The sequence below is a fragment of the Bidens hawaiensis genome, unplaced genomic scaffold, assembly GCF_021521415.1.
Source record: "Bidens hawaiensis isolate Kalapana, Puna unplaced genomic scaffold, B.hawaiensis_p1.1 tig00021032_1, whole genome shotgun sequence".
In the NCBI taxonomy this organism is placed as follows: domain Eukaryota; kingdom Viridiplantae; phylum Streptophyta; class Magnoliopsida; order Asterales; family Asteraceae; genus Bidens; species Bidens hawaiensis.
The window spans coordinates 57,109-72,068 of record NW_027493251.1 but is presented as its reverse complement, the minus strand read 5'-3'; the positions used below and the strand labels follow the sequence as shown (position 1 = coordinate 72,068).

The 14,960-nt window shown below is 33.0% G+C and overlaps 1 pseudogene across 1 annotated transcript; it reads left to right on the top strand.

Annotated features, from left to right (window-relative positions):
• Nucleotides 1–2,545: 2,545 nt before the first annotated feature.
• LOC143562542 (putative linoleate 9S-lipoxygenase 5) lies at nucleotides 2,546–8,090 on the top strand (annotated as a pseudogene). Its single transcript, XR_013140498.1, has 9 exons — nucleotides 2,546–2,865; nucleotides 4,582–4,871; nucleotides 4,947–5,153; nucleotides 5,230–5,568; nucleotides 5,683–5,768; nucleotides 5,854–5,961; nucleotides 6,055–6,359; nucleotides 6,450–6,713; nucleotides 7,237–8,090. The product of XR_013140498.1 is annotated as a putative linoleate 9S-lipoxygenase 5 (transcript).
• The last annotated feature ends 6,870 nt before the right edge of the window (nucleotides 8,091–14,960 follow it).

Sequence of the window (14,960 nt, the reverse complement as noted above, 5' to 3'; positions counted from 1 at the left end):
CAAATTCGCATAGAGTCATCGCGTTTTGTTTTAGCTCAGTATTGTAACGATCGTAACCAAAACCGACTGAATGCCTATTTTTGTAGTTACAGTACCGTCACCAACGTGACGAAAATTAACCAAATTTGTGTAGACTCACCGCCTCAACGCTCGGGATTGACATCGGTCGGATTTTACCAACGCTCGAGTTTTACCAACCGAGTCCACCTCATTGATCCACCTAAACTTTTAGAACATTTTTGTTTTATATATGGTTTTAGTTCCGGTATAATAACTCACTTAAAAGAAACCGATCGAATTCGCGTCGACTTACCACCTTAATGCTTGGGACTGACAACGCTTGAATTTACCACCGCCCAACGTGCTAGGTAAAACTCTAGTTTAATATAATCTTCAAGGTATGGCCTAAACTATGAAAACCATTTACGAGACTAAAAAATTACTTTATTTTAAAATAAACTTGTGTTTTTTTATATATTTATATCAGAATGTTAAAGAAAACAAAGTGTATATTTCATTTTTTTTAAATAAATACTGATTGCAATATTTTATTTGAGAAAAATCAATATTTATGTTTAGAAAATACTATAGAAAAACAAAAACAAATAGCCAAGGTATATATGCCACCATCCCAGTCTCACATCCGTTAGATTGTTCATGAGTAGTCGCTCACACAACACTTATGCATGAACGATGTGGAGTTTACGTAAGTGTGAGTTGACATGCCTTGGTTCCCAACTTATGATCACGATGTATACTCATGAAAATTAAGGACACGCATTGGTAGTTCTAATTGATTATCTTTTTTGTTGCACTAGCTATACATAAATTGAACCCTGATCTCTTATTTTTCGTTAATTCATTTACAATCTTTTTATTAAAATACAAATTATATAAAAAGTAAGGCAAAATGATTTCCAGAATCTTTTCACAAAAATACTGATATTTAAAATGTTACAATGGATATTTATGATTTTATGGATATATTCAATAATAAATTAACTAATTTGATAACAATTAAACCGAAGAAGAATGTATAAACCAACTAAAAATGATAATAGTTATAGAGCAAATTACTTTATTAGTTTATTTGTACAAGTATACCCGTAATACATGATGCATCACTTTCAGTCGAAAATAAATGTTCAAAATTATGAAAAACGAAAGTAGCTATTTCCTTGTGGTCCAATTCTTTTGCGTAAACACGTACGAAATTTAGCATTTATTGACATTTCTTCTTAACAAACACGTAAAATGGTTTTTTGGTAATAACTTAAGAACTATTAACACAACAGATATCATTACATGCTTTTTTTGCTCCCTATTACTACATATTGCGAGAATAATTAGAACGCGTAACATTAAAAAGTTAACTTTTTTTTTCCACACAACAATTAGTCTCCTTTTTTTTTTGAAAGGCACAACAATTAGTCTCCTAGTTTATGATATCTAATGCGTGATTAAGTTATATTACTAAAAAAAATTATACTAACAAAATTGTTGCTTGCTTATTTGGGTTAAAAAGATATCTATATAGTCTAAGTAATTTTAAGAGTTTTCATATCCGAATCCGAACTGATTACCCAATTAAGGACTCCGATCCATGTTTTTTGTTTTGGTTTGGAGTTTGGTTTTCTTGAACACCCCTTAGGAGAAAAATAGAATGGCATAATTAAACTAACTAAAAATTATAATAGTTATTGATTTTTGGTAAACCTTTCTCTGGCATAATTAACTTTTCTTCTTTATATTCATCATATAACATATAACGAACATATATTTTGGAGCGCATAAAGAAAAGAAAATATATACACATCACTTTCGATTGAAAAATAAATGTTCCTAATCATGACAGAAGAAAAAAGTTACTTGAATTGAATTCTTTGGTATGCATGTATTAAAAAAATAAAAAATTATAGGAATGAAATGAAAATAATAAAATATTCCTATCCTAATATATATATATTTTTTAATAAAAATAACAAAAAGCTTGAAATGGTGACGGTGATATTGTAGCTCTGGCGACGAAAATGGTGGTGGTGACTGTCAGGTGGGGTGGTTGTGGTGGTGACTGTCAGGTGGGGTGGTTGTGGTGGTGGGGGTAGGGGTAGGGGTGGCGGTGGTAGGGTGGCGGCGACAGAGGTGGTGGTCAGGCAGCGACAGTGGTGGTGGCGGTTATGGTCAGGTGGCGATGGTAGCGCTGGTGGTGGCGACGGCGACAGTGGTGGTCAGGTGGTGGTGGTGGTGGCGACGGTAGTGGTGGTGGTAGTGGTGTTGAGAAAGTAGGGTGAAGAATGAATGGAATGAAAAAAAGAAAGGGTGGAAAGGAATGGTTTGATGGAATGAAATTCCATGTGTAATGGATGATTTTATTTCATTAAGCAACCAAACACTACTTTCTTCATTCTCACGTAATGAATCATTTCATTCCCACTGTCATTCCTGCATACCAAACGCTATCTTATTTCGTAAGTAAATAAAACAATACTACGTACATATTGCTAGAATAGTAGAATTAAATACGTGAAATTAACAAAAACCTGTTTTTGTCCACACAGCAATAATATTAATTAGGGTTTGGTGTCCTCTTTAATGCTTTCATTTAATTTTGTATTTTATATAACTCAGTCGGACACCATATAATAATAATGCATACAATGATGCAAGTACTCCTCAAGCTTTGCTCATCAGGCGCAAGGAAGAAAATGAAGACGATCAGAGGAAGAGTAGTTTTAATAAAGAAGAATCTGTTGGATGTTGAAGACTTGAGTGCATCGGTTTTGGATCGAGTTCATGAGCTTGTTGGAAAAAATGTCACACTGCAGCTTATTAGTACTGCAAGTCATATTGATCATCAATTATCAGGTTAGCTTCAAGCTTAACTAAACATTTAGACCACCTTCTTGAGGTTACTTTAAGTCATTTTGGTTATTGGCTAAAAGCTTAAAACCGAACTTGCAATTAGGAGTTAGCAAATTTCGGGTAACCCGAGTAAACCCAACTTCTTAAAAACTGAATCGAGTAGCTTTTTGTGAGTTTCCTTAATCGTCCGTACAACCATCCATTTGCATATATAGCTTTTTGTGAGTATTTGTCATCATCATATATACAATCTTCTTGTATGAAATGAAGAGCTCTTCAAATTCATGTTTTTCGTTGTTCATAAACCTAATTTAAAGAAAATAAAAAGAAATAGGTGAGGGAACGAAGGATTGGGAGAGGATGAGGATAGAATTCACCCTACATATTGGAAACATTACATTATTTAGTTAGTCTTCAGAAGGTATATTTTGAACATATATTTTGTTAGTCCGCATTCAAGTGACAAAGTTATTATTCAATTGGTTTAAAACCAGACTTTTAGGATAGTTTCCTTCAAATTTTTTTTGTGTGTTTTTTAATTATTGTGAATCTTAGTAATTTCAAATCAATTACACATATGTACAACTTGATGTCGTGACTTTTGACAGTGAAGTTTGAAAAGTAAGCATCACGTTGGTAATACATTAATGTGGTAGCGGTAGTAGAAATTTAATATATAATTTATAATTATATTTAAGAATATATTAAAACAAGATAAGAAAATGAGAAGCATGAACAGATTTAAAGGTCACTTCGGCAAACTTTTTTAGAAATTATATTGCAATATTTAATTTATAAAACCAAACTAGTGTCCATAAGTCCATGTAAGCATTTATCTCTCTCTTTATCTTTATATATAAAAATGTAATAATTTTTTTACAAAAACTTTATACTTTTATGGGGACGGAGATGGTGATCATGGAGAATAGGATGTAGATGTGTTTTATATCCCTTAAATTTGAAAACGGGATTAGGGATGAAATGTGAATGCTCTTACACCACACATGTCACTGATGAAAGATCGAAGTGTTTAAAAACAACTTTGACCTTCATTCATACTTCATCATCTCTCCTCTTTGTCCATATGTCTATTTGAGTCCTCGTGTTTTGGTGATTTTAAGTTTAAACTAATTAAGTCTAATCCTAAAAAACACTAACAAAATTTAACTTTTAGAATCTAATTGACATACGATATCAAAAAAACCTATTTTGATTTTTATCAAATGACCAACTCACTATACATGACAAAACACAAAGCCGGAAGCCCTTTAGTGTATCAATCATCATATACAAGCTTTAAGACAAAAATGGCTTTAACACAAAACTTGACTTGCATATATGCAGAAATTAATACTGATTACTTCCTAAAGATGTGTATAAACTTCTAAATAATTTACTACTACAAGTAGAAATATAATTGGCGTATACAGAAAGAACATAACATTCAAAATGACTTATATGGAAGCTACAAAATAGTGTGAGAATTCGATGTAAAATACAAGACAAAAAACTGTCAGCAACCCAAATACACTACAGTTATGGTTTGGTAAGAGATGCATTTCTACATTTTTTTTCATAATATTTGATGTTTGTTGTAACATATAAAGTTGTTTTTTTTTTTTTTGGCTTACAAGTTACAACTCACTTTTATCATTCTATATCATATTCCCTATCTTTTGTGACAATCAAAATGTTAAACATGGATAATTACTTTTGCAGAAGGATTGTTGAGAGGAAAAGTAGGGAAGCCTGCGATACTGGAAGACTGGATTACAACTATTGCCCCCTTGACAGTTGGAGAATCATCATATAAAGTATCATTTGAATGGGATGAAGAAATGGAAGTGCCAGGGGCATTTGTTGTCCAAAATCATCACCATAGTGAATTTTACCTTAAGACCCTCACACTTGAAGATGTTCCCGGTCATGGTGAAGTCCATTTTGTGTGTAATTCATGGGTTTACCCTGCGAAACGTTACAAAAAAGACCGTGTTTTCTTCAACAATAAGGTACATCACGTACATAATATTAAGTGTACCATAATATTACATATGTTCTTAATTTGTATCACATTGATCTGGCAGGCGTATCTTCCTAGCGAGACACCCGAGATTCTACGTTCATATAGAGAAGAGGAGCTCCAAATCTTGCGAGGAGATGGGACTGGGATGCTTGAAGAATGGGACAGAGTTTATGATTATACGTTGACGATGCTCACCCAGTTCTAGGAGGGTCTTCAGAGTACCCGTATCCCCGTAGGGGTAGAACTGGTAGACCACCAACCAAATCAGGTAATTATGAAATTAGTAGCCATTATACTATAGGTTTGTTTTGTAAACTGATGTTAACCTTTGATCAATGGGTTAGATCCTAGAACGGAGAGCAGGTTGCCACTTGTTAGGAGCTTAAACATTTATGTTCCAAGAGACGAGCGATTTGGACACTTAAAGTTGTCTGATTTTCTTGGTTATGGACTTAAATCTATCGTTCAATTCCTTGTCCCTGAGTTTGAGGCACTGTTCGATAGTACTCATGATGACTTCGACTCATTTGAAGATGTTGTGAATCTTTATGAAGGGGGGTTCAAGCTGCCAGAAGGCCCTTTAGATCGCATTCGGAAAAGCATTCCGTTGGAATTGCTTAAAACATTTCTAGAAACAGATAATACAGGAGTTGCCAAATTCCCAAAACCACAAGTAATCAAAGGTAACCCATTCTAAATCAAGAAATTATACAGTTCTCACATTGAGAGATTAATATTTCCTACTATTTGTCAAGATTTCTAATAAACAAAAGGACTAAATTTGCATGTTTTCTCAGAGGATAAGTTCGCTTGGAGGACCGATGAGGAATTTGCAAGAGAAATGCTGGCTGGAGTGAACCCTGTTAAAATTCGTCTTCTAAAAGTAACATTCGTCCTTCGCGTTATGTATGATATTTTGATCCAAGCAACCATTAAAATATGTTCATATATGTTCTATCTTTTGGCAGGAGTTCCCGCCTACAAGCAAGCTGGATGTGCAAGTCTATGGCAACCAAAACAGTTCAATAAAATCACACCACATCAAGGAAAACCTACATGGTTTGAAAGTAGAGGAGGTGCCATCACTTACAAATACATGCATTTTAATCTTATGCATTTGTTAAATCAGTAAATTGACTCATCATTTGCTTTAAATTCCTGCTATACAGGCACTAACAGCCAATAGGTTGTTTATACTGGATCATCATGATTCCTTGATGCCGAACTTGAGGCGAATAAATGAAACTACAAGCAAGATTTACGCTTCACGAACATTGCTCTTCTTACAAAATGATGGAACTTTAAACCCATTAGCAATCGAGTTAAGCTTGCCACATCCTGAAGCAGATACTTTGGGCGCGGTTAGTAATGTATACACCCCTGCTGAAAATGGAGTAGAAGGTGCAGTTTGGCAGTTGGCGAAAGCATATGTAGCTGTTAACGATTCTGGGGTTCATCAGCTCGTTAGTCACTGGTACATTTCTAAATCACATATATACACCGCTTTAGGATACACCATTAGTCGTGTTCATATTTTTTTAATTTTAACAAATATGGTTCACAGGTTGAACACACATGCAGTTGTTGAGCCATTTGTGATTGCAGCAACTAGGCAACTAAGTGTACTCCATCCGATCTATAAGCTTCTCTACCCTCATTTCCGTGATACGATGAATATCAACGCTTTGGCGCGGCAGATTCTGATCAATGGTGGAGGTATTCTAGAGAAAACTGTGTTTCCTGGAAAATATTCTATGGAATTGTCTTCTGTGTTTTATAAGGATTGGGCGTTCCCTGATCAAGCACTCCCAGTGGATCTTGTGAAGAGGTATTTATCTGTCAAAAACATAGTAATTAAGAGTTACAATATATTTCTACTTGTAGTAGTTAATTATTTTATTTAGGAGTTTATACAGATCTTATGGAAGTAATCAGTACTAATTTCTATATATTATTGCCTTTCATCTTACTGTTTGTAAACGGTAACATCAAATCTTGAAATTGCTAATCGACGTAATAGATATTAAGTTAGAGACTAAATGAGCCAAGCTTGTAAGTTATTAACATGTCTCATTCTCATGTTTTAGAATAAAAATAGAAGTCAGAAAATTAGGGAATTATTACAAAAACAAAATTGTGAATTTAGAAAAGTATTCATTGGTCGTGCTCTCTTATTAAATATCTAACTACATGAAATATAAAAGTCATTATCTAGTTGGTGCATGTAAGAATATGCTAACTTTTGAATCAACTACATGAAATCTTAAAGACACTTAAATAATTTTAGTTAGTGAACATACTTTGATATTCTTATATTTATGTTTGAATTTGATTGTATATTTAACACACAGGGGCATGGTAGTTGAGGATTCAAATTCACCTCATGGACTTAGACTACTAATTGAGGATTATCCATATGCGGTTGACGGGCTAGAGATTTGGTTAGCAATCAAATCTTGGGTAGAAGACTACTGTAAATTCTACTACACCAGTGATGATACGATTAAAAACGACAAGGAACTTCAATCATGGTGGAAGGAACTACGAGAAGAGGGACATGGTGACAAGAAACATGAAGAATGGTGGCCGGAAATGAATTCTTGTCAAGAGCTGATTGACATTTGCACTACATTCATATGGATTGCATCAGCACTTCATGCAGCTGTTAACTATGGTCAATATCCTTATGCAGGTTACGCCCCAAATCGTCCAACCATTAGTCGAAGATTTATGCCCAAGCCAAACACTCCTGAGTATGATGAACTTAAAGCAAATCCTGATAATGTTTTCTTGAACACCATCACTCCTCAACTATAAATGGTTCTTGGCATTGCATTGATCGAGTTATTGTCAAGACATTCATCGGATGAGGTGTATCTTGGACAAAGGGAGTGTCCTGACTGGACACTGGATGCAGAACCTTTGAACGCGTTCCAGAGATTTGGGAAGAAGCTGAAAGAGATTGAGAAGAAAATTGTAGCAATGAACAATGACAAAAAGTTGAAGAATCGGACTGGACCAGCGAAAGTACCTTACACTCTACTCTATCCCCCTAGCGAAGGAGTTACTGGGAAGGGAATTCCAAACAGTACGACGATGTGATCATAAGTTTAATTATCATTATGCCTCTTAACTCTCTAAGCTTGATTATATAATAAAATATATCTTGGAATTCTTATGATTCTCTAGACTTGATTTGGTTGGTTTCGAGTACCTGATTCCTGTAGCTTATGTGTTGTATGAAACAACATCTGCTTTTTAATAGTTTAATGAATAATATCACTTGCCAGCTATTTGTTTGCGGCTATAAAATAAACGTACCCAAATATTGTAGTATACCTCGTATGAACACTGTGACGATAAATTGAATATTGCAACTTGGATTTTCTTGGAATCGTGTAAAACATTTTCAAATTAAACTATTTGAGAGTACATTCAATGCTTAATCTGATAAGACCAAGAATTTGGTGAAGAACAAATTTGTATGTTGAAAATGTGAGAAAAACTGTACCGTGCGTATAACCTAATCTCCTTCGTTTTGTTGATGGTTTTCTTATATAAACTATCTTTCTCAATTGAATATTCCAATCTCAATATTAAAAAGCCTAAGATCCTTATCAATTGATAAATAAACCGGACCCAAGTCCAACCGGATCCCAAGCCCATCTCATTTATTTGGAAATACAATATTAATCCACCAAGCTCATTATAATTAAACAAGCCATCTCTATTAATTGTAAACCCAATTAATTAAGTAGTGACATCAGGGGCGGCTCAACGTATCCGAAGGCCTAAAATTAACTAAAACGTTGAGGCCTTTTTTTGTGATAAAGAGTATCCATGAATTATAGTATATGGATGATATGCAGTGATAATTGGTACATGACGTTCCTTCTTAACTTGTGGCTAATAACTGAGTTATTAATTCTATAAAAAACGACTTTCAAAAACCCATAATACAAACCTATATTTTAGATTGAGGCCCTATATCCATGGACAAACTGGCAAAACACAAATCATTATTATCAAACGAGCATGCACTCCCGTAATTCCTAGCTCGTTAATAACTAATAATGTTTATTAGATTATTAAGTTAACACAACAACACTAAAATCACTATGATAAAACTAAAATTACCAACATTCCTCCCCCATTTTAGTGATATCCATAATTAGCTTACAACAATTCTCACAAAAACACAAACACTATGCATAAATGAAAATGTCATATGGATTGAATTTTCATTTTACTATTTACGCGTTACGAATATTAGATTAAATGGGGTGTCACTATGGATTGAACTCAAGTTATCCATTTTTAATACATGTAGCTAACTACACATGCGTTTCCAAATCCAAATTCTACTTGACAAAATATTTTACTAGTCTGTGTCCCAGTTCTTCAAAGAATATATCAAAGCTAAAGTCTAAAACTTCTTGAAGCGGCTAAACTTCATATTCTTATAGGTATTTCATTATTCTCGCACTACACTACAAGTTATCAATGAATTAAAAGCTACACTTCAATCTCCTTTATCTTGTAGTCCGAACACATACATTGGAATGATCATACTAAAGTGGTCCAATATCATTATGAAAACCTTGCCACATTGAATTCAACATCTAAAATTGTATTAGATGAGAACTAGGTGTCTTGACATAAGATATTAAGATGGATTTTAAACCTATCCATATGGCTGATTTGTTGACGAGACATCTTCCTAACCTTTTAGTTAGATCATCAGCTAAAATACTCATAAATTACAAACTCCAAGCATGATAAGCTCCTTAATCATGCTATGTATAATATATAATCGTCTAGACATGCTATTATATACCTGACATAACCCTTAGTCAGCACTATCATACATGATAGATTTTGGTGATATCGGTTTGACCACAATGGAATTTCGTAATACCAATTTCTTAACCACTCAACCACTTATATCAGTTGTTGCAACTGCTAGAAACTCGCATTCCATTGTCAAGTGATGCAAATTCATTCTTTAATTACCTATAAAAACCTTCCCTTAAAAGAGAATACACATCCACTTATATGTACAACTTGCATCATAATACCCTTCTAAAACTGAAGGAAAACCTGAATAACACAAACTATAATTTGTGGTTGTTTTTAGGTTTTTAAGGAGTCTTTTTACCGCTTCTTCGCGTTGAGCACTTGGCTTACTAGTATATCTGCTCAGCTTACTCACAACATAAGCTATGTGAGACGTTATGCTAATCATATCATACATCAAGCATTTAGTATATTTTGAATACCTTAGTTGACAAATGGAATCACCTTGATTAGACAGAAGGTTGAAATTAGGATATCTAGGAGTACTAACATGGGTACACTCAAACTGATTGAATTCCTTTAATAATTTCTCAATTTAATGAGATCAAGTCATAGCTATACGATTGTTACTCCATTTATGATTATACCTAGGATATCATCAGCCTTCCCCCAAATCTTTCATACCAGTCTTAGAAGACATTAACTTCTTTGTCTTATTAATCACTCAAACCCAAATAAGATAACAAGGAATTAATCATTTCCTTCAAGTATCTATTTTCCCATTCAGCCACGTCATCTCGTATAAAGAACCATGATTTAGTGTATCATACCAGTAGATTAAAATACACTAACTCATAATACACTCCACCTTTATCGGTACAGAGATTGTTAGTTAAAGCACCTTGACAAAGCTCTACATGTTTAAAGATGTACAAATAGACATAGCAATATCTAGAAGCACCATCTATAAAATTATGACATTTATATTGATACATATCAAAACCATTATTAAGCTCATTTTAGACATATCCTTCAAATGAAATAATTAACAAGACCTAATCTAGCATGCCATAAATTAAAAAATTATCTACCTGCTTTGAGATGATGATGCCATACAAACAGATTCAATAGCAAACGGGACATGTAATTTATGAGTATAATTGTGAAATGACTCATTCGTCCATCACTTATGCTTAATAATATATAAATAATAAATAATATTAAGCCTCCATCTACTTATTTGATTCTAACAATTCATACACTGATCGACAGGGTCTTCTAAAAGTGATAAGTTAACTTCCTTTTTAGTTCTATAATGGGATTCAATATATCTTCTCGGTTATATACATCATGCAAATCGCAACTTTGAAATGGTTAGATTTTTTTTTGAACGGCTAATATTATTGAAACTTCAAAACTCGACTAGCAAGTAGCTAGACAAGAAACAAACAAACACCAAAAACAAACTCACTTGTTACAATAGTTGACTCAAAAGGAAAAAGAACGTCATCTTTCCCAATTCAAATCCACAAGTATCCCACTATTTTTTACCCAAAGGTTAGATATCATACGTTTTTTAAATGATATTCCATTTTTATCCGTCAGAAAATAATAGGAAGGAAAAATCCCTTGGACTTCTGACACAAAATTTCATCAAACTATTCATCTCTTCTGCTGTGAGTGAACCTGTTTGTAAAATTTTTTTACGTATTAAAAATACCCTTTTTTCGGTTAATGCAAACTACAACTAACCTACTTTTATATATCCTACAGGCTGGACACTGCTGAAACACTGTTGGGTGATATACGCGACCCAACAGCCATGAGAAGTAATTTCTTTCTCTTTTGATATATTGAATTATTAATTTACGGTTCATGCTAGAATATCTTCCTTTCATATACGTTTCACGCTCATTATTGTCAACTAGAAGTTACAGTTTCATTTACTTATATTATAAACAGGCTCATGATTTGGGTTATATTTTGTCTCAAACGGGTCAAATAAAAAGGGTTAGTTGCCCACCGGAAGTGGCAATCTCATTTACTTTAAACGAGCTCATTATTTGGCTTGCATTTTATCTCAAACGGGTCCAAAGAAAAAGGTTACCTCGCTGGGGAACTTGTTGAAAGTCACTTAAAGTCCATTTCTAACACCAAAAACATTAGATAAATGTTATTTGATATAAGGGTGTAAACGACCCAATAGAAGCCCAACCTTAGGCTTTTTTCTACCTCAACCTCGTCTCGTTTATATTATATACATTTATAGTTTCTACATTACATATGTATTTTAATAATAGTTTTTGTATAATATCAAAATTTATATTATTAGTTATTTTTATAAAAATGTTATATAAATAATCATTATAAGAGTTGGTACTCAATATATTAAATAAAATTTATATAAATAAGACTTGTTTAGGCTCGCAAGCCAACTCAAGCTTAATAAATGAAGCTCAGGCTCGGGGTTGCTTATTAAGCATGCATATATATATATATATATGTGTGTGTATATAAATTTACAAAACAAACAAAAAATTTGAGTTGCGATTTGCATGATGTATATAACCGAGAAGATATATTGAATCCCATTATAGAACTAAAAAGGAAATTAACTTATCACTTTTAGAAGACCCTGTCGATCAGTGTATGAATTGTTAGAATCAAATAAGTAGATGGAGGCTTTATATTATTTATTATTTATATATTATTAAGCATAAGTGATGGACTAATGAGTCATTTCACAATTATACTCATAAATTATATGTCCCGTTTGCTATTGAATCTGTTTGTATGGCATCATCATCTCAAAGCAGGTAGATAATTTTTTAATTTATGGCATGCTAGATTAGGTCTTGTTAATTATTTCATTTGAAGGATATGTCTAAAATGAGCTTAATAATGGTTTTGATATGTATCAATATAAATGTCATAATTTTATAGATGGTGCTTCTAGATATTGCTATGTCTATTTGTACATCTTTAAACATGTAGAGCTTTGTCAAGGTGCTTTAACTAACAATCTCTGTACCGATAAAGGTGGAGTGTATTATGAGTTAGTGTATTTTAATCTACTGGTATGATACACTAAATCATGGTTCTTTATACGAGATGACGTGGCTGAATGGGAAAATAGATACTTGAAGGAAATGATTAATTCCTTGTTATCTTACTTGGGTTTGAGTGATTAATAAGACAAAGAAGTTAATGTCTTCTAAGACTGGTATGAAAGATTTGGGGGAAGGCTGATGATATCCTAGGTATAATCATAAATGGAGTAACAATCGTATAGCTATGACTTGATCTCATTAAATTGAGAAATTATTAAAGGAATTCAATCAGTTTGAGTGTACCCATGTTAGTACTCCTAGATATCCTAATTTCAACCTTCTGTCTAATCAAGGTGATTCCATTTGTCAACTAAGGTATTCAAAATATACTAAATGCTTGATGTATGATATGATTAGCATAACGTCTCACATAGCTTATGTTGTGAGTAAGCTGAGCAGATATACTAGTAAGCCAAGTGCTCAACGCGAAGAAGCGGTAAAAAGACTCCTTAAAAACCTAAAAACAACCACAAATTATAGTTTGTGTTATTCAGGTTTTCCTTCAGTTTTAGAAGGGTATTATGATGCAAGTTGTATATATAAGTGGATGTGTATTCTCTCTTAAGGGAAGGTTTTATAGGTAATTAAAGAATGAATTTGCATCACTTGACAATGGAATGCGAGTTTCTAGCAGTTGCAACAACTGATATAAGTGGTTGAGTGGTTAAGAAATTGGTATTACGAAATTCCATTGTGGTCAAACCGATATCACCAAAATCTATCATGTATGATAGTGCTGACTAAGGGTTATGTCAGGTATATAATAGCATGTCTAGACGATTATATATTATACATAGCATGATTAAGGAGCTTATCGTGCTTGGAGTTTGTAATTTATGAGTATTTTAGCTGATGATCTAACTAAAAGGTTAGGAAGATGTCTCGTCAACAAATCAGCCATATGGATAGGTTTAAAATCCATCTTAATATCTTATGTCAAGACACCTAGTTCTCATCTAATACAATTTTAGATGTTGAATTCAATGTGGCAAGGTTTTCATAATTTTCATAATGATATTGGACCACTTTAGTATGATCATTCCAATGTATGTGTTCGGACTACAAGATAAAGGAGATTGAAGTGTAGCTTTTAATTCATTGATAACTTGTAGTGCAGTGCGAGAATAATGAAATACCTATAAGAATATGAAGTTTAGCCGCTTCAAGAAGTTTTAGACTTTAGCTTTGATATATTCTTTGAAGAACTGGGACACAGACTAGTAAAATATTTTGTCAAGTAGAATTTGGATTTGGAAACGCATGTGTAGTTAGCTACATGTATTAAAAATGGATAACTTGAGTTCAATCCATAGTGACACCCCATTTAATCTAATATTCGTAACGCGTAAATAGTAAAATGAAAATTCAATCCATATGACATTTTCATTTATGCATAGTGTTTGTGTTTTTGTGAGAATTGTTGTAAGCTAATTATGGATATCACTAAAATGGGGGAGGAATGTTGGTAATTTTAGTTTTATCATAGTGATTTTAGTGTTGTTGTGTTAACATAATAATCTAATAAACATTATTAGTTATTAACGAGCTAGGAATTACGGGAGTGCATGCTCGTTTGATAATAATGATTTGTGTTTTGCCAGTTTGTCCATGTCACTCAGGGCCGTCTCTTGTTATAAATATTCAAATTTGTATAAAATTTAATTTTGTTTAGTAATTTATAAAAACTAGTAAACGGCATGCGCGACGTTAACCTGCCCAGCGCAATGAGATGTTGACAAAACATAAAGTTACTAAAGCTTTGTTTGCGCTTTATGACATATTTGGTTTTAATAAAATTCATATCGAAACGTAGATAAAAATAAGGATGTATCTATACAAAATTAAGTTGCCGTGAAAAACATTATATATATATGTATATATATAGGGGAAGGTTATCATACATAGTAAAATATCATACTAAACGTGAGAACTGAACAAAAATTGAAATTTGGACGGTGGCATAGTTGTAAATAACAAGAAATTGATTCTTCCATCACCCTTCACATATAAAATCGCTTGGCATCTTTCATCAAATTTAATTAATTCCCAATTTTCATCAAAATCGCTCAACATCTTCATCAAATTAACTTGATTTTAGAACCAAAATCATGAGTCTACACTTCAATTTGAGTTTCCGATCATTCAATTGAAACCACATAATGTACTAA